Below are 22,540 nucleotides of genomic sequence, written 5' to 3'. Positions count from 1 at the left end.
TTTCTTTTGGTGGTATTCGATCACCCCTGCGGGTTTTATTTTTTGCGCTATAAACAAAAATAGAGCGACAATTTTGAAAAAAAAAAAAAAACGCATTATTTTTTACATTTTGCTATAATAAATATCCCCGAAATATATATGTATATAAAAAAACATTTTGTTTCCCTCAGTTTAGGCCGATACGTATTCTTCTACATATTTTTGGTAAAAAAAATAAAAAAAAACGCAATAAGCGATTATTGATTGGTTTTCGCAAAAGTTATAGCGTCTACAAAATAGGGGATAGTTTTATGGCATTTTTATTAATAATTTTTTTTTTTTACTAGTAAGTTTGGCGATCAGCGATTTTTATTGTGACTGCGACATTATGGCGGACACGTTGGACAATTTTGACACATTTTTGGGACCATTGGCATTAATACAGCCCCCGGACCAATATGCAGCTAAAGGACCGGGCCCCTTTTTGCGATCGGGCGCTGCGTCGCTTTAACTGACAATTGCGCGGTCGTGCGACGTGGCTCCCAGACAAAATTGGCATCCTTTTTTTCCCCCCACAAATAGAGCTTTCTTTTAGTCGTATTTGCTCACCTCTGCGGTTTTAATTTTTTGCGCTATAAACAAAAATAGAGCGACAATTCCGAAAAAAACGCATTATTTTTTACTTTTTGCTATAATAAATATCCCTCAAAAAAAATATAAAAAACATTTTGTTTCCCTCAGTTTAGGCCGATACATATTCTTCTACATATTTTTGGTAAAAAAAAAAAAAAAAAATCGCAATAAGCGTTTATTGATTGGTTTGCGCAAAAGTTATAGCGTCTTCAAAATAGGGGATAGTTTTATATAGTTTTTATAGTTTTAATTTTTATTTATCATTTTTTTTTTTACTGGTAATGGCGGCGATCAGCGATTTTTTTATTGTGACTGTGACATTATGGCAGACACGTCGGACAATTTTGACACATTTTTGGGACCATTGTCATTAATACAGCGATCAGCGCGATTAGAAATGCACTGATTACTGTAGAAATGTCACTGGCAGTCAAGGGGTTAACCACTAGGAGGCAGTGTAGGGGTTAAGTGTGTGTTTTTTTTACTGTTGGGGGGCGTGGCTTGGCGTGATGTCACTGTTCGTCTTTCCCTATAACAGGGAACAGATGATCGGTGACAGGCTCAGTAGGAAGCACGGGGAGAGATTTGTTTACATAGACTTCTCCTCGTTCTTCAGCTCTGTGACCCGATCGCAGGACACCCGCGGCGATCGGGTCCGCGGGTCCCGCGGCCATGGTCACGGAGCTCAGGACCGGGTCGCGTGTGCGCCGCCGGTGGCACGCGCATGACCCACGGCTGGGCACTTAAAGGGCAACGTACCTGTACATGCCTGTGCCCAGCCGCGCCATTCTTCCAATGTATATCGGCGTGAGGCGGTCCTTAAGCGGTTAATGCATTCTATGCATCTATGCAAAAAGCCTTCTCTGTGCAGCAGTCCCCCCGCCCCCCAACCCTTATCTGAGCCCCATCTCTGTCCACGAGTGTCTCAGCAAATCCGAGATTCTGCCTCCTGATTGGCTGAGATACAGCAGCGGCCCCATTGGGTGTCTCGGCTGTCTAAGTCAGCTAGCCAATCAGGGGAGAGAGGGGGCGGGGCTGGGTCGAGGGCTTCCGTGTCTGAATGGACACAGGGAGCTGTGACTCGGCTCAGGTGCCCCCCCCATAGCAAGCTGCTTGCTGTGGGAGGACACTGAACAGGAGGGAGGGGCCAGGATTACAGAAGAGGGACCCGAGAAGAGGAGGATCCGGGCTGTTCTGTGCAAATCCACTGCGCCGAGCAGGTAAGTCGGGATTTGGTTTGACCGCGTGTACGCAAGACAGCTTCAGCGCCATTCCGTCGGAAATTCCGTCGGAAAAACCTTCAGAGTTTATTCCGATGGGAAAACCGGTCGTGTGTACAGGGCCGACAGAATAATGCCCTGTACACACGGTCGGACATTCCGACCGCAAAATCCGTCTGATTTTTTTCCGATGGATTTTGTCCGAAAACTTGTGTCGCATACGCACGGTCACACAAAGTTGTGGGAAAATCTGATCGTTGGGAACGAGGCGACGTTCGTTGCGCACGACGGGACTACGTAGAGGCTAGTAGCTAATAGCTTTGCTCTCGTAATTTAATCTGAGCATGCGTGGCACTTTGTCCGTCGGAATTCTCTACAAACTCTCAGAAAAAGTACGATCGGATTTTTTTTTGGTGGAAAATTTTAGATCCTGCTCTCAAATTTTTCCAGTCAAAATTTCCGACGGAAAAAGTCCGATAGAGCCCACACACGATCGGGTATAATCCGATCGGACCTTTTCCGTCAGGAAATTTCCGACCGTGTGCGCAGGGCATTAGAGACATATCATGCAATCCCGGCACACACTGATGGCGGCACGTTCTTCCCATACAAACTCCGGCTTCCAGAAGTGTGTAAAATCCCGGGCCGGAACTCCTCGCTACATTTCTGGGCACTGCGCGGGACGGAAAGGGTTAGTCAGCAAATCACGTCGCCATTTCCATTCCGAGTGTCTGCAGAGAGAGAGAGAGAGAGAGAGAGAGAGAGAGAGCGCGGCCCCGGCAAATGTTCTCTGCCTTTCTCCGGGGCCTGGCCAGAATTTAGTGTTGATTAAACTCGCCGCAGTTACACGTTGGATGAATAAAAAATGTTTTGGCGGACAGGGAGAGCTTGCAAATTCCCCCATTTTCTGATGACATAAAACGGGAGATATTCAGCATTAAAATTTAAAAAACGCCAGCAGTAAACGAAACGCCTATAGATTACCCTGGCGCGGGCCGCCGCAGCCTCTCATCCGCCAGGGCGTGAGCGCAGACACGGCGATCCGGGGGCGCCCGGCTGACAGGCGAGATGGATTTTTTGCGTGCGGCGTTTCCGAGCTCCCTGGTATAAACTTTCTCCCCCGGAGTTTAATGCTGCATTAGCAGATAGCAAAAGCGGCGAGATAGCGATCGTAAGAGGAAATAATTGGGGGGATCGGTGCAAAAAAATAAATTAATAAAAAATAAAAAATTCTGCAGAGCTGTAAAGTTTGCTGCGTCCAAGCATGACTGCGTTTGGAAATTGCGCTGATCTAAAGCTAATACAGCTAGGACGCCGTTATGTCATCGGCTATGATAGATGATATGTGTTGAGGAAGTCTATGGGGCACTAATATAAAAAAAAAAATGAAACTATATAAAATGTAATATTTACTTTTATGACCCATATTATTGGTGCTTCCAGTGAAAGATACTGTATAAGGTGTAAAAAAATAAAAAAATAAATAAAAATAAAATCGTGATTCTGATGAAAGTCTGTGGTGCTTCAAATAATTGTTACATGTGAAGATTATATAAAATAGTTTCTTTATTAGTACAAAAAAAAAGAGAGAAGAGGAACAAGGGGTTCAATTGAAAATAGTTATAGAGAATATACACGTTGCATATAATGGGGCGCTGGTGTCCCAATAAAAAAGAAGTAGATGTCATATCCCAACATGTTTCACCAGTGATGGCTTCCTCAGGGGGATTGTTTGGGACCACCACAAATAGCCCAGCTCTAACACAAAGTACAAAACAAAATATCAGTTGATTATACAAATAATAGACATACACAAGTGTAAAAAAAAATCCTGACTCTGGGTGATCTCTGTACACTGCAGGGATATTAACACACTTTGTATCAGATTCCTACATTTTTCTGCTCGGAAGAAATAGCTGTTTGTTTCCCCCCATGTCCTTTGCAGACTGATTCTGAACGAGAGGGTCTGGGTCATTATAATCACCTGATGCATAGTCAGGCCCCATTCACATCACAGCGTTCTGTACAACGAAGCTCCAAAACACTGGAGGAGGAAAAAAAAATCAATGATTCTCTATGGACACTTTTCGCATCTCCACTCCCAAGTCGCCTGAAGCTCAAAATAGTTCTGGAGCTTTTTTTTTGTAGTTCAAATTGAGCATATTTGCGCCCCCCCCTCCCCATAGAAATGAATAGAAATGCTTGATTTGCATATTTTTTTATTTCTGCTCAAATGCAAAAAAAAAAAGAAAGGAATAATATATGAATAAATAAATGTAAAATAAATACACAAATAAATAAAAACCATCAAAAGTAATAAATAAATAAATAAATAAATAAATAAATAAAATAAATACATTAATAATATGTAATTATAAATAAATAAAATTAATAAAATGTACTAATAAATAAATAATAAGTAACCCCTATACTTAGGCTGGATTCACACCTATGGCATTTTTAGTGTTTTTTTTTGCATTTTGCAGATTTGCACTACAGTCCATTTATCATGGTTTCCTATGGAACAAGTTCTGTGGTGCAAATCTACAAAATGCAAAAAGCACAAAAAATGCCATAGGTGGGAATCCAGCCTTAAAGAGGAAGTAAACCCTGATGCGTTTTACTTCCTTTTTAGTCCCCTGCAAAGTAAACGCATAATGCATGCTAGCCCATTATGTGGCACTTACCTGCAATCAAGGCCCGCACTGTCCCTGCCTGTGGCCGCATCCCCGCATCTTCGCCCATCTTCCTTCCGGCTGTGTGACTGCCCAAAGCCACGTGACCTTACTCCCGCGCATGCGTGCCAGAGCCACCAGTCACGGGACTCGCTCGGGAAGGAGAGCCGTTTCTTCACAGAGCATGCGCCAATGTCATCGGCCCACTACAAGGCAAATATCTCCTAATCGGCGCACGTTTAGGAGATATTTACAGTACCTATAGGCAAGCCTTATTCCAGGCTCACCTACAGGTACAAGTTCTAAAAAGGGGTTTATAAACACTTTAAATAAAAAATAAAAAATAAATAAATATATATATAATAAAAATGAATAAACTAAAATAATAATAATAATAATAATACTAAAATAATAATAATAATAATAATACTAAAATAATAATAATAAACAACCAAATCCAAATCCCCCAAAATTTTTATTATTATTATTTTAGTTTAGAACCCCCCAAACATTTATATATATATATATATATATATATATATATATATATATATAATGTATTACTTTATTTTGTATTAGGGTGTTCATTTTATATATATATATATATATATAAAATAAAAATGAATAAACTAAAATAATAATAATCATATTTTTTGGGGGATTTGGATTTGGTTGTTTATTATTATTATTATTTTAGTATTACTATTATTATTATTATTATTATTATTGATATATAAAAAAAACGAACCCTAATATATATATATATATATATTAGGGTTAGGGTTTTTTTAAGTGTTAGGGGTTAAGGTCAGGACTTAATTATTTATTTACTTTTTTATCTATTATTACATAGTATTCATTCAGTGCCGGTTCACACAGGGGGGACCTGTCAGGCGACTTAGCCGCCTGACAAGTCGCACTCCATGCAGTGCAATGGAACCTTTCTAATAGGAGCCACTCAAATTGTTCCCGCACTACTTTGGGGCGTCTATTAAAGAAGTAGTTTTGTGAGCTGCGATGAGGACGCACTGTGCGGGACGGCTTCAGAGTCGGACGACTCTGAAGCGGCCTCTGTGTGAACAGCCTCTCATTGTATTTATTTATGATTATTTTTTATTTATTTGTGTATTTATTTTCCATGTATTTCTTCATTTATTATTATTATTATTATTATTATTATTATTATTATTAGTAGTAGTAGTTGTAGTAGTGTTATTATAACCCTCCAAACCCTAACAAAAACGAATACATAAATAATAATAATTATTAAATTTTATTTAATGATAAATAAAATATTACCCTTTATCCCCTAACCCCTAATCCTAACCCAAACCTAACCTTAACTCTAACCCCTTACCCTAATAAAAAAAATAATACGTGAAAAAAATAATAATAAAAGACATAAAATCTGATGGAAAAGCTAAATAAGCTGAAAAAAATTATGCAACAGATGACAGTTTTCTGTTTTGGCTAATAACAAAAATGCCAAAGCTTAAAAACTCTGTATAAAAGTGCGCAAAGACGCAAATAAAACGTGCCCAAAAAAAAGAGCCGAAAAAAAGCTGAGGTGTAAAAGCAGCATCAGAAAAGTTGCAGAGTCTGCATCCTTTTAGAATTTGAAACCTCTGAAATGAAAAATGAACAAAGCATGCCCTTCTACTGTGTGTACTTGCCATAATCCAAAGCCCCGAGTGTGATTTCTCTCTCTGGCCTGTCACTCCCTCTGCTATCTGCATGAGACACTTCTGAGAGTCTGACTTTCTTTTCAACAAAAAACATCCCTTAACCACCTGACTTCTGGAAGGTTGTACCCCCTTCATGACCAGGCCATTTTTTTGCTATTCAGCACTGCTCTACTTTAACTGGTAATTTTGCGGCCGTACCACATTGTGCGCAAAATAAATTTATATCATTTTTTTTCACAGAAATAGAGTTTCCTTTTAGTGGTATTTGATCACCAATGTTTTATTTTATTTTTTTTTATTTTATTTTTTGCGCTATAAATGAAAAAATACAGATTTAAAAAGAAAAAAAAAAACACTTTGTTTTTTAAAACAAATAAAATCAAATAATCAAACAATAAACAAATAATCAAATAATTCAAATAATCACAAATAAATCAAAAATCAAATAAACAAATAATCTTCTTTTTCCTCTTCATACATTTAGGCCAAAATGTATTCTGCTACATGTCTGCGGGAAAAAGAACTAAAATCAGTGTATACAGAGCATCTGGAAAATATTCACAGCGCTTCACTTTTTCCATATTTTCTTTTGTTACGGCCTTATTCCAAAATTAATTAAATTCATTATTTTCCTTACAAAGTTCTACAAACAATCCTCCGTAATGACAACGCGAAAGACGTTTCATTCAAATATTTGCAAATTTATTCAAAATGAAAAAAACTAAAAAAATATCACGACGCTGCTGTGCTGACACATCAACTGACAAAAGTTGTTAAAGAACCAATTTAAAATACGTACAACGCTCTATAATATTAGCAAACAAGACTAAAGTGATACAACAACAATAGTAAAACAATGTGCAATATGCTATAAATAACAGTGAAAACGTAATAAAGTTGATAAAGGTGAAATGAAGAAAATTTAAAAAATTGAGTTGGCAAGTCCCACATTTTCTCACGTTACAACCAAAAACATAAATGTATTTTATTGGGATTTTTATGTGATCGACCAACACAAAGTGACACATAATTGTGAAGTGGAAGGAAAATGATAAATGGTTTTCAAGGTTTTTTACAAATAAATATGTGAAAAGTGTGGGGGGAGGGGGCATTTGTAATCAGCCCCCTTTACTCTGATACCCCTAACTAAAATCTAGTGGAACCAATCGCCTTCAGAAGTCACCTAATTAGTAAATAGAGTCCACCTGTGTGTCATTTAATCTCAGTATAAATACAGCTGTTCTGTGAAGCCCTCAGAAGTTTGTTAGAGACGCTTAGTGAACAAACAGCATCATGAAGGCCAAGGAACACACCAGACAGGTCAGGGATAACGTTGTGGAGAAGTATAAAGCAGGGTTGGGTTATAAAAAAAAATCTCCCAAGCTTTGAACATCTCATGGAGCTCTGTTCAATCCATCATCGGAAAATGGAAAGAGTATGGCACAACCGCAAACCTGCCAAGACATGGCCGCCCACCTAAACTGACCGGGCCGGGCAAGGAGAGCATTCATCAGAGAAGAGCCAAGAGGTCCATGGTAACTCTGGAGGAGCTGCAGAGATCCACAGCTCAGGGGGGAGAATCTGTCCACAGGACAACTATTAGTCGTCTCTCCACAAATCTGCCCTTTATGGAAGAGTGACAAGAAGAAAGACATTGGAGAAAGAAAGTCATAAGAAGTCCTGTTTGTAGTTTGTGAGAAGCCATGTGGGGGAGGGGGCAGCAAACATGGGGAAGAAGGTGATCTGGTCAGAGGAGACCAAAATTCTACTTTATGGCCTAAAAGCAAAACGCTATGTGTGGGGAAAACTAACACCGCCCATCCCCCCTGAACACACCATCCACACCGTGAGACATGGTGGTGGCAGCATCATGTGGTGGGGATGGTTTTCTTCAGCAGAGACAGGGAAGCTGGTCAGAGTTGGTGGGAAGATGGATGGAGACAAATACAGGACAATCTTAGAAGAAAACCTGTTATGCCGCGTGCACACGACCGGACTTTTAGACGGACTCAATTCCATCTGACTTTTCAATGGACTTCCGTCGAATTGGACTTGTCTACACACAATCACACCAAAGTCCGACGGATTTGAACGTGATGAGGGACTAGAATAAGGAAATTCATAGCCACTAGCCAATAGCTGCCCTAGCGTCGGTTTTTGTTCGTCGGACCAGCACACAGACGAACTGATTTTTCGACCGGACTCGAGTCCGTCAGAAAGATTTGAAACATGTTCTAAATCTAAAGTCCGTCTGATTTTTTGACAGCAAAGGTCCCATGAAGCCCACACACGGTCGAATTGTCCGGTGGATTCGTTCTTTGCTGTTGAAAAGTCCGGCCGTGTGTACACGACATAAGAGTCTGCAAAAGACTTGAGACCGGGGCGGAGGTTCCCCTTCCAGCAGGACAACGACCCGAAAATATCCAGCCAGAGCTACAATGGAATGGTTTACATCAAAGCATATTCATGTGTTAGAATGGCCCAGTCACAGTCCAGACCTAAATCCCATTGAGAATCTGTGGCCAGACTTGAAAATTGCTGATCACAGACGCTCTCCATCCAATCGGACAGAACTTGAGATATTTTACAAAGAAGAAGAATGGGCAGAAATGTCCTCTCTAGATGTGCAAAGCTGGTAGAGACACCCCCAAAAAGACTTGTAGAGAAAGGGGGTTCTACAAAGTATTGACTCCGGGGGGCGCCATACAAATGCCCCTCCCCCCCACACTTTTCACATATTTATTTGTAAAAAAAAAATGGAAAACCATTTATCATTTTCTTTCCACTTCATAATTATTTTCCACTTTGTGTTGGTCCATCACATAAAATCCTTTTATGTTTTCTGGTTGTACAAAAATTTCAAGGGGTATGAATACTTTTTCAAGGCGCTGTAAAACAAATAGGTTGATAAAATTACAACAAAAAAAAAGAACGTTATGACATGAAGGTAAAACACATTACAATGGATAGTCCAGGATACTCTTCCTGTCCAAGAGATACAGTACCAGGAGAAACGGCCAACATCCATTCAACTTGGTCAGCAGGCATGTACTGGCCATAGGGACTACCGGGAGTTTCCCGGTGGGCCGATGGCTCAGTGGGCCACTTTGATGTAAGGGGGCTGGTGATGGGACACTCTGGTGTAAGGGGGTTGGTGATAGGAGACTCTGATGTAAGGGGGATGGTGATGGGACACTCTGATGTAAGGGGGCTGCCGATGGGACACTCTGATGTAAGGGGGCTGCCGATGGGCCACTTTGATGTAAGGGGGCTGGTGATGGGACACTCTGGTGTAAGGGGGTTGGTGATAGGACACTCTGATGTAAGGGGGATGGTGATGGGACACTCTGATGTAAGGGGGCTGCCGATGGGACACTCTGATGTAAGGGGGCTGCTGATGGGACACTCTGATGTAAGGGGGCTGGTGATGGGACACTCTGATGTAAGGGGGCTGCCGATGGGACACTCTGATGTAAGGGGGCTGCTGATGGGACACTCTGATGTAAGGGGGATGGTGATGGGACACTCTGATGTAAGGGGGCTGCCGATGGGACACTCTGATGTAAGGGGGCTGCCGATGGGACACTCTGATGTAAGGGGGCTGGTGATGGGACACTCTGGTGTAAGGGGGTTGGTGATAGGACACTCTGATGTAAGGGGGATGGTGATGGGACACTCTGATGTAAGGGGGCTGCCGATGGGACACTCTGATGTAAGGGGGCTGCTGATGGGACACTCTGATGTAAGGGGGATGGTGATGGGACACTCTGATGTAAGGGGGCTGCCGATGGGACACTCTGATGTAAGGGGGCTGCTGATGGGACACTCTGATGTAAGGGGGCTGCCGATGGGACACTCTGATGTAAGAGGGCTGGTGATGGGACACTCTGATGTAAGGGGGCTGGTGATGGGACACTCTGATGTAAGGGGGCTGGTGATGGGACACTCTGATGTAAGGGGGCTGCTGATGGGACACTCTGATGTAAGGGGGCTGGTGATGGGACACTCTGATGTAAGGGGGTGCTGATGGGACACTCTGATGTAAGGGGGTGCTAATCGGACACTCTGATGTAAGGAGGTGCTAATCGGACACTCTGATGTAAGGGGGCTGGTGATGGGACACTCTGATGTAAGAGGGCTGCTGATGGGACACTCTGATGTAAGGGGGCTGGTGATGGGACACTCTGATGTAAGGGGGCTGCCGATGGGACACTCTGATGTAAGGGGGCTGCCGATGGGACACTCTGATGTAAGGGGGCTGGTGATGGGACACTCTGATGTAAGGGGGCTGGTGATGGGACACTCTGATGTAAGGGGGCTGCTGATGGGACACTCTGATGTAAGGGGGCTGGTGATGGGACACTCTGATGTAAGGGGGTGCTGATGGGACACTCTGATGTAAGGGGGTGCTAATCGGACACTCTGATGTAAGGAGGTGCTAATCGGACACTCTGATGTAAGGGGGCTGGTGATGGGACACTCTGATGTAAGGGGGCTGCCGATGGGACACTCTGATGTAAGGGGGCTGGTGATGGGACACTCTGATGTAAGGGGGCTGGTGATGGGACACTCTGATGTAAGGGGGCTGCTGATGGGACACTCTGATGTAAGGGGGCTGCTGATGGGACACTCTGATGTAAGGGGGTGCTGATGGGACACTCTGATGTAAGGGGGTGCTAATCGGACACTCTGATGTAAGGAGGTGCTAATCGGACACTCTGATGTAAGGGGGCTGGTGATGGGACACTCTGATGTAAGGGGGCTGGTGATGGGACACTCTGATGTAAGGGGGTGCTAATCGGACACTCTGATGTAAGGGGGCTGGTGATGGGACACTCTGATGTAAGGGGGCTGGTGATGGGACACTCTGATGTAAGGGGGCTGCTGATGGGACACTCTGATGTAAGGGGGCTGGTGATGGGACACTCTGATGTAAGGGGGTGCTGATGGGACACTCTGATGTAAGGGGGTGCTAATCGGACACTCTGATGTAAGGAGGTGCTAATCGGACACTCTGATGTAAGGGGGCTGGTGATGGGACACTCTGATGTAAGGGGGCTGGTGATGGGACACTCTGATGTAAGGGGGCTGGTGATGGGACACTCTGATGTAAGGGGGCTGGTGATGGGACACTCTGATGTAAGGGGGCTGGTGATGGGACACTCTGATGTAAGGGGGTGCTAATCGGACACTCTGATGTAAGGAGGTGCTAATCGGACACTCTGATGTAAGGAGGTGCTAATCGGACACTCTGATGTAAGGGGGTGCTAATCGGACACTCTGATGTAAGGAGGTGCTGATGGGACACTCAAAATGTAAGTGGGCCGGTCTGGATGAAGTCCAGGGCCAAATTTCTGTCCCAGTCCAGCCCTGTTGGTCAGTCAAGGTTTGGTATGATCCTCATGAGAAGAAGTTTTGGCTTAGGGGGGGGGGGGAGGGGTATCATCCGGAGAGGGGCTATTAAAATAAAACAGTGATCTAATCTCTTTCATGTTGTTGTCACCTTAAGGAAGCTCTCAGATGTGTGGACTTCTATGCAGCGTGACATTTTGCCGGCTGTGATACCTTTTGATAAAAAAAAATAAAAAATAAGAAATATAATAAGAGATAGAACAAAGGCGGGAGGTAATCAATGATCTGTGATAAACAGCAGCCTACTTCCAAATGCACGGCACTCAGAGTCTCAAAAAAAAAACAATTGCTATCTTTCTCTCCAAGAGAAAAACAATGTAATTGCAGTGACACCTTTTTTTCAAAACCTTTCAAAAAATGTTATTTTTTTCATTACAGATCCTTAGCAGTGAATGAAAACATTCGTTTCTGCATTGTGGATGTCATGTTCTAATCCAAGCACAAGCAAGATGCACATTTTCCATAAAAAAATATAAATAAACTATAGGTCCCAGGATGTCTTGCCAAAGGATAGATATGCTCTGCAGGGCCTGAGGTTTCAGGGATTGAGGGAGTGGTGCCAAAAACTGTGTAGGTGGAAGGGGGTGCAGTGCAGGGTGGTGGTGAGAGGGGGTCAAAGGGCTCTTTATAATTCCAGAAGCAAGAAACCATATTTTGTTTCTGTTGTTTGATGGACTGTGTGGTTTAAATGTAGTTCTGCATATAAAAAAAGACAACAGGTGGCTTCAACAGAACCTTCTAGCACTTGTTTTTTTTTTTTTTAAACAATTATATAAGGGGAGGGAGCTTATACAAAAGGCCATCATCGTTCCTCATCACTCCATGCCTAGGGCACCATGATGTCTCAATACCACCATACTCTCAAGGCAACCTCATCACTCCATATCTAGAGCACCAAGATGTCTAATTACCACCCTGCTCTCAAGGCAACCTTATCATTCCATGCCTTAGGGCACCATGATGTCTAAATACCAACTGTGTAGGTGGAAGGGGGTGCAGTGCAGGGTGGTGGTGAGAGGGGGTCAAAAGGCTCTTTATAATTCCAGAAGCAAGAAACCATATTTTGCTTCTGTTGTTTGATGGACTGTGTGGTTTAAATGTAGTTCTGCATATAAAAAAAGACAACAGATGGCTTCAACAAAACCTTCTAGCATTCGTTTTTTTTTTAACAATTATATAAGGGGAGGGAGCTTATAGAAAAGGCCATCATCATTCCTCATCACTCCATGCCTAGGGCACCATGATGTCTCAATACCACCCTGCTCTCGAGACATCCTCATCTTTCCATACCTAGGGCACCATGATGTCTAATTACCACCCTGCTCTCAAGGCAACCTCATCACTCCATATCTAGGGCACCATGATGTCTAATTACCACCCTGCTCTCAAGGCAACCTCATCACTCCATGCCTAGGGCACCATGGTGTCTAAATACCACCCTGTTCTCAAGGCAACCTCATCACTCTATGCCTAGAGCACCATGGTGTCTAAATACCACCCTGTTCTCAAGGCAACCTCATCACTCCATGCCTAGAGCACCAGGATGTCTAAATACCACCCTGCTCTCAAGGCAACCTCATCACTCCATGCCTAGAGGACCATGGTGTCTAAATACCACCCTGCTCTCAAGGCAACCTCATCACTCCATGCCTAGAGCACCAGGATGTCTAAATACCACCCTGCTCTCAAGGCAACCTCATCACTCCATGCCTAGAGGACCATGGTGTCTAAATACCACCCTGCTCTCAAGGCAACCTCATCACTCCATGCCTAGAGCACCAGGATGTCTAAATACCACCCTGCTCTAAAGGCAACCTCATCACTCCATGCCTAGAGCACCATGGTGTCTAAATACCACCCTGCTCTCAAGGCAACCTCATCACTCCATGCCTAGAGCACCAGGATGTCTAAATACCACCCTGCTCTCAAGGCAACCTCATCACTCCATGCCTAGAGGACCATGGTGTCTAAATACCACCCTGCTCTCAAGGCAACCTCATCACTCCATGCCTAGAGCACCATGATGTCTAAATACCACCCTGCTCTCAAGGCAACCTCATCACTCCATGCCTAGAGCACCATGGTGTCTAAATACCACCCTGCTCTCAAGGCATCCTCATCACTCCATGCCTAGGGCACCATGATGTCTCAATACCACCCTGCCCTCAAGGCAACCTTATCATTCCATGCCTAGGGCACCATGATGTCTAAATACCAACCTTCACTCTAGGCATCTTCATCATTACATGACTAGGGCACCATGATGTCTAAATACCAACCTGCTCTCAAGGTATCCTCATCATTCCATGCCTAGAGCACCATGGTGTCTAAATACCACCCTGTTCTCTATGCATCCTCATCATTACATGCCTAGGGCACCATGATGTCTAAATACAACCTTGTTCTCAAGGCATCCTTATCTTTCCATGTTTAGGGCACCATAATGTCTATTGTCTAAATACAATCCTGCTCTCAAAGCATCTTCATCATTCCATGTATAGGGCACCATGATGTCTAAATACAACCCTGCTCTCAAAGCATCTTCATCATTCCATGCATAGGGCACCATGATGTCTAAATACAACCCTGCTCTCAAGGCAGAACCATGGTCAATAAGTGGAAGAAAATCAAACATGGTCAATCAACTCCCCCACTTCCCAAGAAAACTCAGGATGGAAACAATGGATGCTAGAACATACTATGTATGACGGATACTAGAATATACTGCATACGATTGATACTACAACATACTGCAAAAGATGGATACTACAACATACTGCATACGATGGATACTACAACATACTACATATGATATATACTACAACATACTACATACGATATATACTACAACATACTGTGTACCATGTATACTATAACATACTATGTACAACGCATACTACAACTATCACATACCTGCTGACGACCGGAATGTTGTGGAGGCCTCTCTTGCACCTCCTGCCTCAACATTGCTGAAGGAAAAGAGTGTGAGGGCACGGTGTGGCTGATTGGTTAAGTCTGCTCTTAGGTGGCTGAAGCTAAGGGGTCACAGTCCTAAGAACAGGATACTGAAGCAACTTGGCACCAGAGCAGGAGATGGTAGCAAAGCCGGCATGCAGGCAGTGACCAGCAAAAGCCGGGTAACAGTCAGCAGGCAGAGCAAGTCCAGGAAGCAGGCCGAGGCCGGTAACAGCCGGGCATCACAGTACAGAATCAGCAGGCAAAGACAAGTCCAGTACACAGGCCGAGGTCAGAGAGATCAGGTGAACAAGGTTAATGCAGAAGCAAAGGCAAAGTCAAAGAGAAAGCCGGGTCATATACAAGTAAACAGGTTCCATGGATCAGGTCACAGGAACACAGTCACAAGCTGAAGATCATTCAGCAACTGCTCATGGTGACAGGCCAGTTAAAATAGGCAACTGTGCGCCAAGTATGCACGTTAATTTGTGTGTGTGTGCGTGTTCAAGTACAATGAACTGGAATAATACATATATTGCCTCTTTGCCTAGAAGTATTAGCATGTGAGCAATGCACACATGCACAAATATGAGCACAACTCCGTACTGGTCTTCTGGTGCTGGGAACCTGGTTTACCTTTCAACCTACTACGTACAAAGGATACTATAACATACTACGTACGATGAAGACTACAACATACTATGTACAATGGAGACCACAACATACTATGTACAATGGAGATTACAACATACTACGTACAAAGGATACTATAACATACTACGTACGATGAAGACTACAACATACTATGTACAATGGAGACCACAACATACTATGTACAATGGAGACCACAACATACTATGTACAATGGAGATTACAACATACTATGTACAATGGAGATTACAACATACTACGTACAAAGGATACTATAACATACTACGTACGATGAAGACTACAACATACTACGTACCATGGATACTACAAGATACTATGTACCATGGATACTACAACATACTACGTACCATGGAGACTACAACTTACTACATACGATGGATACTACAACATACTACGTACAATGGATACTACAACATACTACATACCATGGATACTACAACATACTATGTACCATGGAGACTACAACATAATACATACGATGGATACTACAACATACTACATACGATGGATACTACAACATACTACATACGATGGATACTACAACATACTATGTACGATGGGGACAACAACATACTAAGTATGATGGATGCAGGTAGTAGCGGCCAATGTTTTTCTTTTTTTTGGGGGGAGCGGGGTTTGGCAACCCCCCGTTGGTCGGTGGCATCTCAGTCAGCACCCCCCTCCACTTACCTGTCAGGCGGGCTCCTGCAGGCAGCAGCGGGCTTCGGCAGGTACTGGTGGCAGCGGCGGGGCTCTGGTGACAGTGACAGGCTTTGGCGGGTTTGCGGGTTTTGGAGGGGTGCATGCTTCGGTGGCAACGGGCTTCTATGGACAGTGGACAGACTCCTGTGTCTTCTGTGCGGCTCCTCACTTCTTCTCCTAGGCATCCAATAGGATCGCCTGTCCTTTTAGCCAATCGGCTGATGGGTATCCGATCTGCTTCTGGAACAACACTCCCCTGCCCATCCCCGCGCCTGCCATCCTGAAAGGGGCTGGGCACATGGATAGGGAAGGCAGCGAGGCATGGGTGGGGGGGGGGGGGTGGCGCCTGTGTGCCCACAATGGCTGCCCCTGGATGCAGGCTTAGAAGTCTTAGTTGAAATGTTGATTGTAGAAGCCTCTTTGGTCTGTACTGAGGCAGGAATCTTTGCATACACAGCATAAACTGAGGAAAGTGAATTTATAGTCAGCCCTTTTCACTTTAGTGTACTTCCAATCCATTCACACAAATAAGATTACATTTCCACCATTACCCGCAAAGATTGTCGTTCACAATATTATCCGCTCTTCTTTTACCATAAATCAAACATCCCGGAGCTCTGGATGAAAAACCAATAAAGGGCCAGTTGCAGGCGCAAATGTAACATTTTAAAGAGATGTTGAAGTGAAAATAATAAAACAAAAAAAATAGCCGTTCTAATGTGTGCTCCTTGTCTCTTTCATCTTCATGGTAGTCAGTCCTTGGTTCTTCTAGAGTCCCTCGTCCAATATGGTTACTTTGCCCTGAGGAGTCAGACTATGATTTTTTATTATATTTTTTATAACTATGTTTTGGAGACTTAAAGACCAGCTCCACTGTCACGTACCTGTATGAGCAGCTGAGTGTGGCCTCTTGCACAATTCCCGTCCAAGCACCCCTGGAGGTTGAGACAGGGACTGCTGGGGCAATGGAAGGGTGCAGGTGCCAGGATGCTGAACCCCTGGACTTGAACTTGGGAGCGCTGGTAAGCAGAAGTGAAGGGGCAGACCGGCTTTACCCAGACCCAGAGCTGAATTTAGACTTGGGAAACTTAACATTAACAAATCACCGGGACCAGATGACTTGCACCCAAGTGTACTTAGGGAACTCAGTCAAGTATTTTCCAGACCATTGTTCCTAATTTTTACTGACAGTCTACTGACTGGAATGGTACCGGCTGATTGGAGAAAAGCCAATGTAGCACCAATATTTGAAAAGGGCCCAAAATACATCCCTGGGAATTACAGACCAGTTAGCCTAACATCAATAGTATGCAAGCTCCTCGAGGGGATGATAAGGGACTATATACAAGATTTTAGTAATAATGTGAATGGTATCATTAGCAGTAATCAGCATGGATTCATGAAGAATCGCTCTTGCCAAACCTATCTATTAACCTTCTATGAGGAGGTGAGTTGCCATCTAAAGGAATGTGGTGTATCTAGATAAAGGAAGGCCGTAGACGTGGTGTATCTAGATAAAGGAAGGCCGTAGACGTGGTGTATCTAGATAAAGGAAGGCCGTAGATGTGGTGTATCTAGATAAAGGAAGGCCCGTAGACGTGGTGTATCTAGATAAAGGAAGGCCTGTAGATGTGGTGTATCTAGATAAAGGAAGGCCTGTAGACCTGGTGTATCTAGATAAAGGAAGGTCCGTAGACGTGGTGTATCTAGATAAAGGAAGGCCCATAGACATGTATCTGGATTTTGCAAAAGCATTTGACACAGTTCCCCATAAATGTTTACTGTACAAAATAAGGTCCGTTGGCATGGACCATAAGGTGAGTACATGGATTGAAAACTGACTACAAGGACGAGTTCAGAGGGTGGTGATAAATGGGCATTACTCGGTGGGTCAGGGGTGGATAGTGGGGTCCCCCTGAGTTCTGTGCTCGGACCAATCTATTTAATCCTATTTAATTTGTTCATAAATGACCTGGAGGATGGGGATGGGGGAAACAGTTCAATCTCTGTATTTGCGGACGATACTAAGCTAAGCAGGGAAATAACTTCTCCGCAGGATGTGGACACCTTGCAAGAAGATCTGAACAAATGAATGGGGGGAGGGGCAACTACATGGCAAATGAGCTTTAATGTAGAAAAATGTAAAATAATGCATTTGAGTGGCAAAAATTCCTAGGATGGTAAAGGACCTGGGGGTCCAAGTAGATGACGGGCATAGCAATGCCAAGCTGCTGCTAACAAAGCAAACAGAATATTGGCATTAAAAAGGGGATCAAATCCAGAGATAAAACAATAATTCTCCCGATCTACAAGACTCTGGTCCGGCCGCACCTGGAGTATACTGTCCAGTTCTGGGCATCAGTCCTCAGGAAGGATGTACTGGAAATGGAGCGACTACAAAGAAGGGCAACAAAGCTAATAAAGGGTCTGGAGGATATTAGTTATGAGGAAAGGTTGTGAGCTCTGAACTTATTCTCTCTGGAGAAGAGACGCTTGAGAATGGAGATGATTTCAATTTACAAATACCGTACTGGTGACTGGCCCTAACCCTCTCTACCCCAGTTCTTGTTAAGAGACAATAAATCTCTTTGTTCGCATTCAAAAAGTGACTGGCGCCCAGCATTTCTTCTTGCACCTCACCCACCATACCTGGTAACTCACTCTACAAAGAATGATGTCAGCTCTGCCCGACTCTGGAGGTCACCATTAGGCCTCTAGGGGTCGGGGCCCTTGCTACATAGACAAAAAATATATACAGCTGTGTCTGCAAGAGATGATCAATGGAAGTTCTAGCATCAGTGAAGGCACAAATCAGGTTCTGTGGGGGCATACTATAGATGGCAATAACTTTAAAATGAAGGTGTTGGAAAGTATTTGTATCTTTTACATGGTGATGTTGAAGACCAGGGGTCTTCAAACTTTCTAAACAGTTTGCTGTCCTTCAGACTTCAAGGGGGTTGGACTGTGGCCATTGGGAGTAGAACTTGTCCTGGCATCAGTGGAAGTAAACAATTCATCTTTGGTGTCAGTGGGAGGAATAGTGCCCCATCATTGGTGTCAATGGGAGGAATAGTGCTCCATCATTGGAGTCAGTGGGAGGAATAGCGCCCGTCAATGGTATCAGTGGGAGGAATAGTGCCCCATCATTGGTGTCAGTGGGAGGAATAATGCCCCATCATTGGTGTCAGTGGGAGGAATAGTGCCCCATCATTGGTGTCAGTGGGAGGAATAATGCCCCATCATTGGTGTCAGTGGGAGGAATAGTGCCCCATCATTGGTGTCAGTGGGAGGAATAGTGCCCCATCATTGGTGTCAGTGGGAGGAATAGTGCCCCATCATTGGTGTCAGTGGGAGGAATAGTGCCCCATCATTGGTGTCAGTGGGAGGAATAGTGCCTTGTATCAGAAGGAAGAAAAGTGCTCCAAGGGCCAGATAAGGGCGTGCAAAGGGCCGTAGGCCACAGTTGTAGACAACTGTTGGAGACAATCAGATTATTAGATGATAATCAAAATGATACTTAAAGCAGATGTCAAATTTTAGGGAACCATCCTCCCTTCTAATGTATTGGCACCTGCATCAGATCGCAAAAGCAGTGCGTTTTGATTGCAGTGCGAGAAAAAACCTCACAGTATGTGCCTTTCCCGCATGATGTTCTGAAACCGGCTCTCAGTGAAAATGCTAATTTTCGGTCTAACACTCTAGTGCTCTGTGTTGGCAGAGCTGAGTCTTTGCCACACCCATTAGCCCTGCATGAGTCCTCCCACAGACATGCATTGCAGAGAAGGGATGGGGGCGTGTCTTACTAGGTCTCTTACTGAGTGCACTGGGTCAAACTCCAGTTCCTACTGTGCTGCACACTTATATTAATACATCCTGCACAACTGCTCTAATAGGACACTAAAGGTAAAACCAGGGGTCTCCAAACTGCGGCTTGTGGACCGCATGCAGACTTTTTCTAGCCTTTATCCAGCCCTTGGGGCACTATTTCTCCCAATGATATGGGACACTATTACTCTCAATGGACACCAACAATGGGATACTCTTCCTCCCACTGATACCAATGATGGGCCACTATTCCTTCTACTAATACCAATGATGGGCCACTATTCCTCCCACTAATACCAATGATGGGCCACTATTCCTCCCACTAATATCAATGATGGGCCACTATTCCTCCCATTAATACCAATGATGGGTCACTATTCCTCCCACTGATACCAATGATGGGCCACTATTCCTTCTACTAATACCAATGATGGGCCACTATTCCTTCCACTAATACCAATGATGGGGCACTTTTCCTCCCACTAATACCAATGATGGGCCACTATTCCTTCCACTGACACCAATGATGGTGCACTATTCCTCCCACTAATACCAATGATGGGCCACTATTCCTCACACTGATACCAATGATGGGCCACTATTCCTTCTACTAATACCAATGATGAGCCACTATTCCTCCCACTAATACCAATGATGGGGCACTTTTCCTCCCACTAATACCAATGATGGGCCACTATTCCTTCCACTGACACCAATGATGGGCCACTATTCCTCCCATTAATACCAATGATGGACCACTATTCCTCCCACTGATACCAATGATGGGCCACTATTCCTCCCACTGATACCAATGATGGGCCACTATTCCTTCTACTAATACCAATGACGAGCCACTATTCCTCCCACTAATAGCAATGATGGGGCACTTTTCCTCCCACTAATACCAATGATGGGCCACTATTCCTTCCACTAATACCAATGATGGGGGACTTTTCCTCCCACTAATACCAATGATGGGCCACTTTTCCTTCCACTGACACCAATGATGGGGCACTATTCCTCCCACTAATACCAATGATGGGCCACTATTCCTCCCACTGATACCAATGATGGGCCACTATTCCTTCTACTAATACCAATGATGAGCCACTATTCTTCCCACTAATACCAATGATGGGGCACTTTTCCTCCCACTAATACCAATGATGGGCCACTATTCCTTCCACTGACACCAATGATGGGACACTATTCCTCCCACTAATTCCAATGATGGGGCACAATTCTGCCTCCTCCTGACCACCAACCCTGACACCATGTTTATTCTCATCGATGATAAGCCCGGTACATTTTCTACCCCCACTGGCCACAATCTGACCCCAAAAAACCTGAAGGACACTAAACTGGCGGCTTGTTTGAAAAATCTGGTGACCCCTTGGTAAGACTATGAAAATAGAGGATCTCAGGACAACGTCTATCTGACTCCATCTTTATCTCTGTAACTTCCATTGGACGTTAACAACTTCAGCCCGGCCCACTGCAGTCGGAATGATACCGGACAAAGCACAGGCTACACTGGGGCTCTCAGTGGGGGGGAAGGGTTCAAGGTATCGGACGGACATTACTGCTCATACATTTTCTTTGCTGTGGAACAAAAAAAGAACTTTTGTTTCCAGTATTTGGAAGAGGAGGTAAGTTTTGCAGGCTCAATAATAGTGCTCCAAAAACTTATTTTGCAACGTGTGCCTTGGGGGTCCCCACTGAATATGAGATTATTACTTTCTTAGAGCTATGAGCCATAATAATAAATAATATATTAGAATACGTCTGCATGTGATGATCAATGGAATGCACAGAGGAAGTTCCTCCACCGGAGAGGACATAAATCAGGTTCTAGATGGCCAGAGATGGTAATAATTTTAGATAAAAGCAAAATGTAGAAAGTTACTTGTATATGTTATATGGTGCATATGGATATTTTGTAGTCAGTCGGATTATTTGCTAATAATGAAATAGATCATTAAAGGGAATCTATTGTATTTGTATATATATATATATGTACTTGCTTTATATGTTCAGTACTGAAGAATACAACATTTTTATTTATTTATGTTTTATTTTAATTTATTTATTTTATTTATTTTCAATCGAATAAATATAAAATTATACATACGAATATTTTCCACTTTTATTTGCCTGCAAGTAGAGTTGCAAAAAAAACCCCCAAAACTCTATATGGCCAAAAGTCTGTGGACACTTGACCACCACACCTATATGAGCTTGTTGGACATCTCAAACCAAACTCAAAGCCATGGACATAATTATGGTCTCTTCCACACTTGCCTTTAGTCATGACAGCCTCTACTCCTCCGAGAAGGTTTTCCACAAGATTTTGGAGTCGGCCTGTGGAAATCCGAGTCTCTTGAGCCAACAACACATCTCTGAGGTTGGGTAGTGATTTAGGAACGTTGAAACATGTCTTGTAATTGATGGTTTAATTCAACCTAAAGGTGCTGAGTAGGGTTGAGGTCAGGGCTCTACGCAGGCCATACAAGTTCCTCTAGTCTAAACTCATTAAAGTGGTTGTAAACCCTTACAAACCACTTTGACCTACAGGTAAGCCTAGATTAAGACTTACCTGTAGGTCCAAGAAATATCTCCTAAACTTATACGGTTTAGGAGATATTTGCACGAAGACAGCCACCACTGTCATTGCGCCGTAGACAGCGGCGCGCAGGCGCACTGGGCAAGCCGCAGATCGCAGCGATATGCCGCGAGTGTCGGCTCCAGTGTCGGCTCCCGTGCGCATGCACGAGTGACGTCA

Source organism: Lithobates pipiens, unplaced genomic scaffold (assembly GCF_037356315.1).
Source record: "Lithobates pipiens isolate NorthernLeopardFrog02 unplaced genomic scaffold, aLitPip1_a1.2 Scaffold_10, whole genome shotgun sequence".
NCBI classification, from domain to species: Eukaryota; Metazoa; Chordata; class Amphibia; order Anura; family Ranidae; genus Lithobates; species Lithobates pipiens.
This window is presented reverse-complemented; position numbering follows the sequence as displayed.